We start from the raw sequence: 12022 nt of genomic DNA on the forward strand, positions 1-12022 counted from the left end.
AGGGGTGGCAAAGAGACCAGTATGGCTCTAGAACAAAGCAAATGAGGGGGAGGGTGATAGGATATGAGGTGAGAGGTATACAGGACCTTAGATTACACAGGGCCTGTAGGCCAAGGACTTTGGTTTCCCTGTTAATGAACCGGTGAGCCATCACAGGTGGCTCTTTCAGGTTGAGAAATGGCATGGTCTTGTTTAAATCTTAACAGAATCACTGTCTCAGGTTAGGTTTCCAGGGAAATAGACTCTGGAGGTCACCTTGTATGCAGGAGTTTTATTGAGGACTGCTCCTGGGGACAATTATAAGGGAGCCAGGGAAGCAGAATCGGACAGAAGATGAAGTTGAACTGTGACACAGCTATGACAGAGGCCATGGGATGGCTCCTCAGAGTTATCCCAAATCTTTTTACCCCTATTTAACTAATCATTGCTTGCAGGTGTCCCTAGGGGACCATTGGGCAAGGCAGTAGTACCCTTCAGCTAAGAGCAATTCCCAGAAAGCAATGCAAGTAGTCATCAGCAGTCAACACTCAACACACAACATTTTTGTAGGACAGAATGATTGGGTGGGCCAAAGAAGGATTCTAATATTCTCTTGTTTACATTTGTATTACTTGCATTTATTATGATAAGCATGCATTTGTTTTGTAATTAAACATAATGTTCAGGGAGAAGGGCAGTAACTATGAAAAATGATTATAAATTTCATCAGAAATTATATATCTGTGAGAAAAAATAAGGGTATTGGGGGAGAGAATTGCCCTCTGGATTATATTATAAAACTACAATCATTAAAATATCACGGTGCTGATATAAAGACAGATTAATGCAAAAATATGGCTCAAAACCAAATACTACTATGTGTAAAAATTTTAACAATGCTAGGTTAGGTGGGATGGATAGAAACTTACCTGTTAAAGGCAAACATACACGTTGGCACAATGCCAGTATGAAAAAAGAGTCTTAAAATAATATTTAAAAAGGAAGTGGGGGGGGGCAAGATGGTGGAGGAGTAGGGTCCCCAAGTCACCTGTCACCACCAACTTACCTAGATAACTTCCAAACCATCCTGAAAACCTATTAATTCGAAATGAGATTTAAAGAGAGAACACCTGGAAAGCTACAGAGAGAAGAGTTTGCATTTCTAACAAGTAGGAAGACAGGAAAAAAAAAAAATAAAAGAAAAAAGAATCAGGTGGGGGAGGGGCCCCAGGAGCCGGGCTAAGGCGGCGGCGAGAGCCCCCGACAGGAGAGCCCAGCCCCGGAGAAGCAGGAGCTTGAAAAATCCGCACCGGATTCTCCCGGACAGAAAGGCGCTCAGCAGGGAGACCGGCGGGACCGCAGGAGGGGCAGTGGGGCCCCCAGGCCCGGGGTCACCAGCAGAGGAGGGGCGCCCCGGGGAGAGCGCCCACGCCGGGCCGAGCGGTAAAGGGCTGGAGCGCCCGGCGGCCCGGGAGCAGCTCGGGGGCGGCTCCGCGGAGGGGGCTGCGGGGCGGGAGCGCGATCCCAGCAGCGCAGGCCCCGGAGCCCAGGGCGCGGGGGACACAGCCCAGGACCCTGCGCTCCCCCCGGGACAGGCCGAGGCGGGAGGGCCCAGGACAGCGAGGACGCGCCTGCCGCCGGGCGGCCCGAGCGGTGCAGCTCAGCGCCCCCCAAACCCGGGAGCATCCAGGCCCGTGCGGACTGGGAGCTGCGGGGGTTACTGCGGGAGCTGACTCCAGGGTTGGGGAGCTGGCTGCCGCCAGCGGGGGTGTCCCTCCTGGTGTCACCCTGTGCCTGGGACGGAGCAGGGCCGCCAGGGGACAGGGGCCTCACGGGGTAAACAGCTCCCACTGAGCCGTGCACCTGGCAGGGGGCGGGGCAGCGCCCGCAGATGCGCGCACCTGAGAATCCGCCCAGCAGGCCCCTCCCCCAGAAGACCAGCTGCAAGGACAGGGGAAGAGCAAGTTCTTGGCCCAGCAGCGCTGGGAAGCTCCAGGGGACGTTGAGGGATTTACAGTATATAGAACCAAAGGATATCCCTCCTTGGTTTTGTTTTTGTTTTTTCTTTTTTTTTTCCTTCCTTTTTCCAGTACAACTCCTTTTTCACCACTCTACACTGAGCAAAATGACTAGAAAGAAGAACTCACCACAAAAGAAAGAATCAGAAACAGTACTCTCTGCTACAGAGTTGGAGAATTTGGATTACGATTTGATGTCAGAAAGCCACTTCAGAAGAAGAGTTATAAAGCTACTGGTGGCTCTGGAAAAAAAGCATAAAGGATTCAAGAGACTTTGTGACTGCAGAATTTAAATCTAATCAGGCCAAAATTAAAAATCAATTATACGGCCCCAGCGGAGGAGCTGAGGTCATCATCGAATTTGATATATTTAAAGTGGATACAAAACTGTTTCAGCAATGCAGACAATTAAGTGCGTTGTTGTGGGCAATGGTGCCGTTGGTAAAACATGTCTCCTGATATCCTACACAACAAACAAATTTCCATCTGAGTATGTACCGACTGTTTTTGACAACTATGCAGTCACGGTTATGATCGGTGGAGAGCCATATACCCTTGGACTTTTTGATACTGCAGGGCAAGAGGATTATGACAGATTACGACCGCTGAGTTATCCACAAACAGATGTATTTCTAGTCTGTTTTTCAGTGGTCTCTCCATCCTCATTTGAAAATGTGAAGGAAAAGTGGGTGCCTGAGATAACTCACCACTGTCCAAAGACTCCTTTCTTGCTTGTTGGGACCCAAATTGATCTCCGAGATGACCCCTCTACTATCGAGAAACTTGCCAAGAACAAACAGAAGCCTATCACTCCAGAGACTGCTGAAAAGCTGGCCCGTGACCTGAAGGCGGTCAAGTATGTGGAGTGTTCTGCACTCACACAGAAAGGCCTAAAGAATGTATTTGACGAAGCAATATTGGCTGCCCTGGAGCCTCCAGAACCGAAGAAGAGCCGCAGGTGTGTGCTGCTATGAACATCTCTCCAGAGCCCTTTCTGCACAACTGGTGTCAGCATCGTACTAAAAGCAATGTTAAATCAAACTAAAGATTAAAGATTAAAATTCGTTTTTGCAATAAAAAAAAAAAAATCAATTATACGAGATGCAATCCAAACTGGAGGTCCTAACAACGAGGGTTAATTAGGTTGAAGAATGAGTGAGTGACATAGAAGACAAGTTGATGGCAAGGAAGGAAGCTGAGGAAAAAAAAGAGAAAAACAATTAAAAGACCATGAGGAAAGGTTAAGGGAAATAAATGACAGCCTCAGAAGGAAAAATCTACATTTAATGGGGGTTCCAGAGGGGACCAAATGTGACAGAGCACCAGAAAGTGTATTTGAACAAATCATAGCCGAGAACTTCCCTAACTTGGGGAGGGAAACAGGCATTCAGATCCAGGAGATAGAGAGGTCCCCCCCTAAAATCAATAAAGACCACTCAACACCTCGACATTTAATAGTGAAACCTGCAAATTCCAAAGATAAAGAGAAGATCCTTAAAGCAGCAAGAGACAAGAGATCCCTAACCTTTATGGGGAGAAGTATTAGGTTAACAGCAGACCTCTCCATGGAGACCTGGCAGGCCAGAAAGGGCTGGCAGGATATATTCAGGGTCCTAAATGAGAAGAACATGAAGCCAAGAATATTCTATCCAGCAAGGCTCTCATTCAGAATAGAAGTAGAGATAAAGAGCATCCAAGATAGGCAGAAACTGAAAGAATATGTGACCACCAAATCAGCACTACAAGAAATATTAAGGGGGACTCTGTAAAAGAAAGAGGAAGTCCAAGGAAACAATCCACAAAAACAGGGACTGAATAGGTATCAAGATGACACTAAATTCATATCTTTTAATAGTATCTCTGAACATGAATGGGCTTAATGACCCCATCAAAATATTAAGACCCATCTATTTGCTGTCTACAAGAGACTCATTTTAGACCTAAGGACACCTACAGCCTGAAAATGAAAGGTTGGAGAACCATTTACCATTCAAATGGTCCTCAAAAGAAAGCAGAGGTAGCAACCCTCATATCAGATAAAGTTTATCACAAAGACTAGTAAGAGACAAAGTGGGACACTATATCATACATAAAGGATCTATCCAACAAAAGGACCTAACAACATGAATATTTATGCCCCGAATGTGGGAGCCGCCAAGTATATCAATCAATTAATAACTAAAGTAAAGATATACTTAGATAATAATACACTTACACGGAGACTTCAACACGGCGCTTTCTGCAAATGACAGATCTTCTAAGCACAACATCTCCAAAGAAACAAGAGCTTTAAATGATACACTGGACCAGGTGGATTTCACAGATATCTACAGAACTTTACATCCAAATGCAACTGAATACACATTCTTCTCAAGCGCACATGGAACTTTCTCCAGATTAGACCACATACTGGGTCACAAATCAGGTCTCAACTGATACCAAAAGATTGGGATTGTCCCCTGCATATTTTCAGAACAAAATGCTTTGAAACTAGAACTCAATCATAAGAAGAAATTTGTAAGAAACTAAACACGTGGAGGTTAAAGAGCATCCTGCTAAAAGATGAAAGGGTCAACCAGGAAATTAGGGAAGAATTAAAAAGATTCATGGAAACTAATGAGAATGAAGATACAACCGTTCAGAATCTTTGGGATACAGCAAAAGCAGTCCTGAGAGGGAAATACATCGCAATACAAGCATCCCTCAAAAAATTGGAAAAAACTCAAATACACAAGCTAACCTTGCACCTAAAGGAACTGGAGAAAAAACAGCAAATAAAACCTACACCCAGCAGAAGAAGAGAGTTAATAAAGATCCAAGCAGAACTCAATGAAATAGAGACCAGAAGAACTGTGGAACAGATCAACAAAACCAGGAGTTGGTTCTTTGAAAGAATTAATAAGATAGATAAACCATTAGCCAGCCTTATTAAAAACAAAAGAGAAAAACTCTAATTAATAAAATCACGAATTAAAAAGGAGAGATCACAACAAATACCAAGGAAATACAAACGATTTAAAAAATATATTATGAGCATCTATACGCTAATAAATTAGGCAATCTAGAAGAAATGGATGCATTTCTGGAAAACCACAAACTACTAAAACTGGAACAGGAAGAAATAGAAAACCTGAACAGGCCAATAACCAGGAGGAAATTGAAGCAGTCATCAAAAACCTCCCAAGACACAAAAGTCCAGGGCCAGATGGTTTCTCAGGGGAATTCTATCAAGCATTTAAAGAAGAAACAATACCTTTTCTACTAAAGCCGTTCCGAAAGATAGAAAGGGATGGAAAACTTCCAAACTCACTTCTATGAGGCCAGCATCACCTTAATTCTAAAACCAGACAAAGACTCCACCAAAAAGGAGAATTATAGACCAATATCCCTGATGAACGCAGATGCAAAAATTCTCAACAAGATACTAGCCAATAGGATCCAACAGTACATTAATAAGATTATTCACCATGACCAGGTGGGATTTATCCCCGGGATGCAAGGCTCTTTCAACAGTCATAAAGCAATCAACGTGGTAGATCATATAAACAAGAGAAAAAACAAGAACCATATGATCCTCTCATTAGATGCCGAGAAAGCATTTGACAAAATACAGCATCCATTCCTGATCAAAACTCTTCAGAGTGTAGGGATAGAGGGAACATTCCTCAGCATCTTAAAAGCTGTCTACGAAAAGCCCACAGAAAACATCCTTTTCAATGGGGAAAAACTGGGAGCCTTTCCCCTAAGATCAGGAACACGTCAGGGATGTTCACTCTCACCACTGCTATTCAACATAGTACCAGAAGTCCTAGCCTCAGCAATCAGGCAACAAAAGGAAATAAAATGCATTCAAACTGGCAAAGAAGAAGTCAAACTCTCCCTCTTTGCAGATGACATGATACTATACATAGAAAACCCAAAAGACTCCACCCCAAGATTGCTAGAACTCGTACAGCAATTCGGCAGTGTGGCAGGATACAAAATCAATGTCCAGAAATCAGTGGCATTTCTATACACTAACAGTAAGACTGAAGAAAGAGAAATTAAGGAGTTAATCCCATTTACAATTGCACCCAAAAGCATAAGATACCTAGGAATAAACCTAACCAAAGAGGTAAAGGATCCATACCCTAAAAACTACAGAACACTTCTGAAAGACATTGAGGAAAACACAGAGATGGAAAAATATTCCATGCTCATGGATTGGAAGAATTAATATTGTGAAAATGTCAATGCTGCCCAGGGCACTTTACACATTCAATGCAATCCCTATCAAAATACCATGGACTCTCCTCAGAGTTGGAACAAAGTATCTTAAGATTTGTGTGGAATCAGAAAAGACCCCGAATAGCCAGGGGAATATTGAAAAAGAAAGTGAGAGCCGGGCATATCACAATGTCGGATTTTAAGTTGTATTACAAAGCTGTGATCATCAGGACAGTGTGGTACTGGCACAAAAACAGACACATAGATCAATGGAACAGAATAGAGAACCCAGAAATGGGCCCTCAACTCTATGGTCAACTAATATTCGACAAAGCAGGAAAGACTATCCACTGGAAAAAAAGACAGTCTCTTCAATAAATGGTGCTGGGTAAATTGGACAGCCACGTGCAGAAGAATGAAACTAGACCATCTTTTACACAAGACACACAGATAAACTCAAAATGGATGAAAGATCTAAATGTGAGACAAGAGTCCATCAAAATCCTAGAGGAGAACACAGGCAACATGTTTTTTGATCATGGCCACAGCAACTTCTTGCAAGATACATCTATGAAGGCAAAAGAAACAAAAGCAAAAATGAACTATTGAGACTTAATCAAGATAAAAAGCTTCTGCACAGCAAAAGAAACAGTCAGCAAAACTAAAAGCCTACAGAATGTGAGAAGCTATTTGCAAATGATATATCAGATAAAGGGCTAGTATCCAGGCAGCCCAGGGGGCTCAGCGGTTTGGCGTCATCTTCGGCCCAGGGTGTGATCCTGGAAACCCAGAATCGAGTCCCATGTCCGGCTCCCTTCATGTAGCCTGCTTCTCCCTCTGCCTGTGTCTCTGCCTCTCTCTCTCTTTCTGTGTCTGTCATGAATAAATAAAAAAGTCTTTAAAAAATAAATAAAGGGCTAGTATCCAAGATCTATAAAGAACTTATTAAACTCAACAGCAAAGAAACAAACAATCCAATCATGAAATGGGCAAAAGACATGAACAGAAATCTCACAGAGGAAGACATAGACATGGCCAACAAGCACATGAGAAAATGCTCCGCATCATTTGCCATCAGGGAAATACAAATCAAAACCACAATGAGATACCACCTCACACCAGTGAGAATATTGAAAATTAACCTGACAGGAAACCACAAATGTTGGGAGGATGTGGAGAAAGGGGAACCCTCCTGCACTGTTGGTGGGAATGTGAACTGGTGCAGCCACTCTGGAAAACTGTGTGGAGGTTCCTCAAAAAGTTAAAAATAGACCTGCCCTACGACCCAGCTATTGCACTGCTGAGGATTTACCCCAAAGATACAGATGCAGTGAAGCAGCAGGACACCTGCACCCCAATGTTTATAGCAGCAATGTCCACAGTGGCCAAACTGTGGAAGGAGCCTCGGTGTCCATCAAAAGATAAATGGATAAAGAAGTGGTATATACAATGGAATATTCCTCAGCCATTAGAAACGACAAATACCCACCATTTGCTTCGACGTGGATGGAACTGGAGGGTATTATGCTGAGTGAAGTAAGTCAACCGGAGAAGGACAAACATTATATGGTCTCATTCATTTGGGGAATATTAAAAATAGGGAAAGGGAATAAGGGGGAAAAGAGAGAAAATGAGTGGGAAATATCAGTGAGGATGACAGAACATGAGAGACTCCTAACTCTGGGAAACGAACAAGGGGTTGTGGAAAGGGAGGTGGGAGTGGGGACAGGGGGACTGGGTGATGGGCACTGAGGGGGGCATTTGACAGGATGAGCATTGAGTATTATGCTATATGCTGGCAAATCAAACTCCAATAAAAAATATACTAAAAATAAAAATAAATAAAATGGAAGTCATCTAAACATGGATAAAGTTTTATGCACAGAAGTGCTAATATTATTGATTATATTGGGAAAATGGAAACAACCCATAGGTCCAATAATAGGGAACCAGGTAATTCACTTGTTCACCTTACAAGTGAATACATGATTCAAAGTTATATTTCCTAAGACTATTATTTAAATGTGTAATGCTTATTTGTTAGGTGAAATAAATGGCTATGACTTCATATTTACAGTATGCTTGCAATTTTTTTTTTAATGAAAATGAGCCTAGGTGGCTCAGTTGGTTAAAGCATATGACTCTTGGTTTCAGCTCAGGTCATGAACTCAGGGTCATGAGATTGAGCCTCGCATTGGGACTCTGTGCTTGGCAGGGAGTTTGCTTAATATTCTTTGCCTCTGCTCCTCCCCCACCCTCCTCAAATAAATAAATAAATCTTTTTAAAAATTAAAATAAAAAATAAACAAAATGCCAAAGAAAACCCAGTATGTTTTTTATATTTTTCTGTATCTTCCAAATTCCTTTTTATAATCATGTATTACTTTTGTAGTCAGAAAAAAAAAAAATTCTTCTCCAGAGCCTTCCAGATAAAATTCAAATTCCTTAGCATAGCATGTGAGGATGACCTGGCCTCTGTTTTCTGGCCACTGCTCACCATTCTCCAGTCCTAACTTTACGGTCATGCCAAATTGTTTGCATTTCCCTAATTGCAATGTCATCACTATCTAGGGGTTATTTGGGTTTTTGTTTGTTTGTCTTTTAAAGATTTATTTATTTATTTATTTGAGAGGGGGATGGGGCAGAGAGAGAGGGAGAGACAGTCCCAAACAGACTCCCCAATGAGTGTGGAGCCCAAATCAGGGCTTGATCCCACAACCCTGAGATCATGACCTAAGCCAAGACTAAGAGTCAATCTCTCAACCAACAGCTCCACCTAGGTGACCCTGGTTAGTTAGTTGTCTTTTTATTCTTATTATTATTTATTTATTTTTGTCTAAGGTGCCTTTTTTTTTTTTTTTTTTTTAAAGTAGGCTCTACATCCAGCAGCAGTGTGGGGCTCAAACTCACAATCCCAAGATCAAGAGTCACATGCACCACTGACTGAGCCAGCCAGGTGACCCACCTAAGGTGCTCTTAAATGCCTCTATTACCCTCTGGTCTTCTTAACTGGCCTCTTTGATTTTAAGCCCCAGCCCTGTGTTTTCAAGGGAGAACCTCTTCTGGGGTTGGTCAGGTACCTCCTGCTCTATGTGGCCACAACATGTGATTCCTTTTTCATATTACACTGAATTGCAACCATGGTGATCAACCATCCTGGTTTGCTTATTCCTCATCCTAATTCTCTGTTAACTTGTTCACATCTTAAACTATGAGTACCTTTTGACTACACAGGCTGTTCACATCATCTCTGTTTTTGTTTGTTTTTTTTTTTTTTTTTGTAATTTTATTCTTTCCATTACACACATTGTCTCTCTTACAATCTTTACCCCTCTTAGTCTTGAGTTTATTAGAGGGTTATAGATGACAAGTAAATGGAAGGTCACTGCTCCTATCAACAAGTGACAGCAGCTCCCACTGTGGTGAGATCTGCAGAACTATAAAGTTATTCAAAGCTCTGTCTGTTATAGGCTTGTCAGAACACCACTGAAGATCCCCCTGTAGGTTAAAGCATTTTGGTGATTGGAAGGAACGACATCTTAATTAGCTAATGTCAAACATTAGGATGGTTTTGTTTATTCCCCTTTCAGTGCTCATTATAACTTTGAACAGTTATATAAATACTATTTAATACTGCAGTAGCCCCATTTCACTCCTGTATTCCCAAGTCCCCCATCCTGCTCTGCTTTTAGTATTTTCTGTCACATTTACCATCATCTACATGCTTTTAAAATGAATTTCTCTACTTGCTATAGTCTACAGTCTGCCCCACCCCCACCACTCCAGGACAGGGATCTCTGTTCTGTTCATCAATTTATCCCAAGTACCTATGACCAAAGTGCCTGGCATATAATAGATGCTCAATTAAGGATTTGTTGAATAAATAGATCTGCCTAAAATAGAAATTATTTCTCTTTTTGAGTTAACTCAGTATAATTTGTAAACCACAAAATGAATGTTTTAGGACATCAACAGAGGCCTTTTTCTACCTTTCTTTTTGTAAATTTGCTGCCCAGGGGCCCTGTGCAGCCCACCCATGGGTGCCCAGAGGCAGAGCATCTGCCGGTCAGGCACAAGAAGGCAATCCACGGGGCTATGCCCAGCACTGGAGTGGCCTCACCCACGTGCTCCACACCTGGCCTGGGCACTTACCATCCCAGAAGTTGGGGATTACCACCAGCAGTACATCTTATGTGAATGAGTGTGCCCCTTTTACTATCCTTCTTAAAGATGAAAAATATGATACCTTTAGTAATAACCAATTATTACTTTCACAATTTCCTTCATTAAAATGTAGAGAGAAGATAGGCATAGTTCCTAAACAAAGAATTTCAAACAAGAAATTTGTACACATTGCACAGCCTCCTTCCTTTTTGCTATATCTAAATGACATTCTGGAAAGGGAACACACAGATCTTGGTGACATTTGGCCAAGAATCATAATGATCACAGCCCACTAATTCTGTTTCCCACAAGAAAATATTGTTCATTCTTGTCTTGGGGGTATTCAGGGGCCATAGCAAATATGTAGGGGACCCTAGACTCCCCAAACTGTTTAGAAACATATTGTGGTAGCCAGCCTATATCATGACCCACAATGATCCTCAGTTCCTGGTACTCACACCTTTGTGTGATCCCTCCCTCCTACAGTGAATTGGGGCCAGCGTTCTATTCATTCTGTGTAATGCGTCACTCGGCGGTCGACTTCTTTACCGACTTCTTTTGGTAGAATGAAGTGGTGGTGATTGGAAGGAACAATGTGTGTCATGCAAAGCTTCATCATAAAAGGCATCACAGCCATCTGCACTGGTTTCTTGGATCTACAGCTCTTGGGGAAGGAAGCCACTATGGTATTGGGACATCAAAGCATCTTGCGAGAGAAAACCATTTAAAGAGGAATTTAGGCCAAAAGGCAGAACCAACTTGCCAGCCACAGGAGTGAGCCACTAGGAAGCTGATTCCCCAGCACCAGTCAAGCCTTCAGATGAGCACAGCCCCAGCTGACATCTGCCTGCAACTTTATGGGAGACCCTGAACCAGAACTTACCTCCCAAATTCCTGACCCACAGAAATTGTGAAAGATAATAAATATTGTTGTTTTAAAAGTTTTAGAGTAAGGGGCACCTGGGTGGCTCAGTCAGTTGAGCATCTGCCTTTGGCTCAGATCATGATCTTCTGGGATCTAGCTCTACTTTGGGCTACTTGCTCAGCAGGGACTCTGCTTCTCCCTCTCCCTCTGTTCCCCTCCCCTCCCACTTGTGTGCTCTCACTCTCTCTCTCTTGCAAAAAAATAAGTACAATCTTAAAAAAATGTTTTGGGGACGCCTGGGTGGCTCAGTGGTTGAATATCTGCCTTCAGCTCAGGTCGTGATCCCAGAGTCCTGGGATCAAATCCCACATCTGGTTCCATGCAGGGAGCCTGCTTCTCTCCCTCTGCCTCTCTGTCTCTGTTCCTCATGAATAAAAAAATATTTTTTAAAAGTTTTGGAATAACTTGTTAAGTAGCAATAAGTAACTACAAATCCCTTTAAAGGTAAAAAAAATCTTTCTGACCCTACTTGGTAATTAAATTGTTTTTATTATTTTAAGTACAAATGTATAGTATGAACATCTTAGGCTTACAGCTTTTTTATAACTAGTAAACAGATTTTAAAGTTAAATAGAGGGGCGCCTGGGTGGCTCAGCGGTTGAGCACCTGCCTTTGGCCCAGGGCGTGATCCTGGAGTCCTGGGATCGAGTCCCACATCAGGTTCCCTGCATGGAGCCTGCTTCACCCTCTGCCTATGTCTGCCTCTCTCTGTCTCTCATGAATAAATAAA

The 12022-nt window shown here is 42.5% G+C and overlaps 1 pseudogene; it reads left to right on the forward strand.

Annotated features, from left to right (window-relative positions):
* The first annotated feature begins 2326 nt into the window (after positions 1-2326).
* On the forward strand, positions 2327-3062 carry LOC144312089 (cell division control protein 42 homolog pseudogene; annotated as a pseudogene).
* The last annotated feature ends 8960 nt before the right edge of the window (positions 3063-12022 follow it).

The sequence above is a fragment of the Canis aureus genome, chromosome 4 (assembly GCF_053574225.1).
Source record: "Canis aureus isolate CA01 chromosome 4, VMU_Caureus_v.1.0, whole genome shotgun sequence".
NCBI lineage: Eukaryota > Metazoa > Chordata > Mammalia > Carnivora > Canidae > Canis > Canis aureus.